Genomic DNA, 2,927 nt, shown 5'->3' with positions numbered 1-2,927 from the left:
AATTGATGTCACTCAGTACTTCTGAAGCTACTCATCTACCTCAAAACTTATGGCAGTATTTAGTCTTAATTAAGTTACCCAAAATTCTGGATAAAATCAGATGTTGTTTTATAACGTTGCTACGAAGGGAGGGATAACCTCCAACGAAGGGGAGGGGTAGAAGACCACCAGATGCTGCCACCAAACTCCCAGGTGAGAACCGGAGATCAGGCAGGCTGTCTGCTAGGCTGCTCCTAGGTAACATCGTTTGTGGAGGCTGTCCCTCAACCAAACTGCGCACATCAGGGAACCTTCCCGCCGTTGTTCTGCAACGAGGCCACTAGAGGGAAGTGTCAGAGTGCTCTGGTCGTGCCTGCTCACCTCGCCTGCAAGCCTGGCGAGTATCAGAAGCTTTGCTGGCCTCTTCGACCCCAGTAAGAAAGGCTCTCAGACCCTCTGTCATTTAAAATGCCTTTTATTAGAGCTAACGCTATGAACTGAGGATAGAGAATTCATGCTAGGAGCCTGGAGTGGTATAGAATTTAGCAGGATGCTAACCGATGTGCAGGATTTATATAATCTGTGTAGTGGAGTTTTGTATTTCAAGAGCTTAAGTTTTAACTACTGATTTCACAAATGTCAACACACTTCTAATAATCACTATCTTTGTAATTCCATCATACTGAAGTGTCAAATAAGCCTTAGTAACGATTTTCTGAAATTGTTTTTTGTTGAAAATATGTATCTAGCTAGAAAATTTAATCTAATTAAAAATGAAATAGCTTAAATATCTCTGTTTGAACTTCATCTTATTATGTCAGCCCAATAACCACCTGGAAAGTTTGAATGCCAGAGAAAATAAATATTTTCAAGGATATTTGAAGATTTTATCACAGCAATTTCTGGTTTTGTTTTATTGCTGGTAGTTGCTTTCCTAAAATAGTTGAATGCATATAATTAACAAGTTTTATGCAGTAATATCAGCAATAATTATTATTTTGTACGTGTTGCATATTTTTATTTTCATTATAAGATTATTATCAAAACATTAATAAAAATGCATGATTTTACCATTATCTACATCTCATTAAATTTTGAAATAGCCTTTTTTCCCTCTGTTTGGTAGTAGAAATTATTATTGAGTTAATGAATCAAATGAAAGTGATGTATCTTAAGGGACCACCTGAGCACAGCCAACACAACAGAAATCTGTAAACATAGAATTATTTGATAAACTTCATTTCAATCAGTAGAAATTACCTATTTTTTCAGAGTAAGAGATCCTTCTAAGAGAAGAAGCCAAAGAAGTGTCATTGCACTAAGCCAGTCAAGTGACAGTAGGCAGAATTTAGTTAATCTACACTAGACTGAGTCTGACTGTGTTAATAAACTCATTCATAGTATGATGCAATGTTAGGGTGTTAATGCAAATTATGTGACTGCATAAAGCTCACAAACAGAAAAAAGCAAATGTAAAGCAAAGAATATTAGGTTTGATATGACCATTTCACATTATTCACATCTGTTTCTGTTTTCCTTTATGTAAGAAATATCTACAACGAAAAGAGATATAGATAGGCCTAAAAACCATACTACTCACTAAGCTGTCAATCCTTTCTGTTTACTAAGGTTCATACATTTATGTTGCAAAATAGTTCTCCCAGGGTTTTTTTTAATAATTTCCAGTGCCTAAATGCAGAGGTGATAATGTGCTTCTCAAATAGCTGAGATAGATTGACAAAACAGAAAATCACCAGCCATTCCAATCCATACATCTTTAATTCAGGATTTCCAGAGCAGTTTCTTGTACATCGCCACTCTCCAGGAATACTGAACTTGGTGGTATCAAGTGGCTGTAAAATAATACATGATCTTTGCAGTCCTTGAATCACGATATTAATGTCATATGAATGTTTGACCATCCTATTAAAGAAAATAGGATCAGTCTAGTAATCTTTTGGCTGCAGTAGGGTTTAGCAAGATATAATCCTTAGCTTCCCTGCCAGCAAATTTTTCATTAAGCACAAGATATCCTAAACCAACTCACCAGCAAAAACTCTCCAAGATGCTAATATATGTAGAGTTCTTTTAAGCAGATAGTTCTCTTTCTTCCAAATAGCCAGCTGAAATACTATATATTGAAACCTTAAGTGAAATGGTCAAGAGAAGACACAATACAAATCAAGTTTAGGATTTCACTACAAACATACAATTCCAGCCTAAAATGTTCGTATTAATTTACACAAATATCTCTTATAAGTGAATCCAAACAGATTTTTTTAATTGAACTACAACCCCTTTCAAGATGAACTGGACACATGCTAATTTTTTCATGCAATTTTGATGCAATAAATAGTGAAGTCCTAGCATTTTGATTAAGATTCTCAGTGTCAGTTTGGGCTGAGAGCCAGAAGCCCAGAGGAAACACAGGGAAATATTCAGGAAAACAAATCACAACTGAAGTTCTGTGTTGGCAATGATTTCAGCAGACAAATGGTTGTGGACACATTTATGTCTTTATCATACCAGCATGGCTAGGTGGAAGTCTGTTTCACCTGTGTGTGTAGTGGGACACTTCTCAGGAAGAAATTGTCCTGCACCTCCAGGGACTGAGAAACTGAAGTTGTAGGATCTAGTACAATTTGGGTTAGAAGGAATCTCAGGAGATCACCTATTCCAGCCTCTAGTCGTAGTTTATTTTATATAGGTGACTTTTTCTTGCCTTGGAGCATATATACATCTCCTCCCTCAGGGCCACCTATGTCTCTGTTATTTACACAGTATTGATTCATCTACCTAGGAGTCAAATACTGTCGAAGTTCGACAAGGCAGTGAAATAAAATCCTTCCATTGCTTTTCCAGCTTTGATCCGACAGGGGCACAAACCTCAATGTTCTGAGAGTGGGGCTGCCCCTAGGACAAGCAATGATTTTTCAGAGAGGTTCAGC

Source organism: Nestor notabilis, unplaced genomic scaffold, assembly GCF_000696875.1.
Source record: "Nestor notabilis isolate BGI_N333 unplaced genomic scaffold, ASM69687v1 scaffold13842, whole genome shotgun sequence".
NCBI lineage: Eukaryota > Metazoa > Chordata > Aves > Psittaciformes > Psittacidae > Nestor > Nestor notabilis.
The sequence above is the reverse complement of the archived record's forward strand: the minus strand, read 5'-3'. Positions refer to the sequence as shown.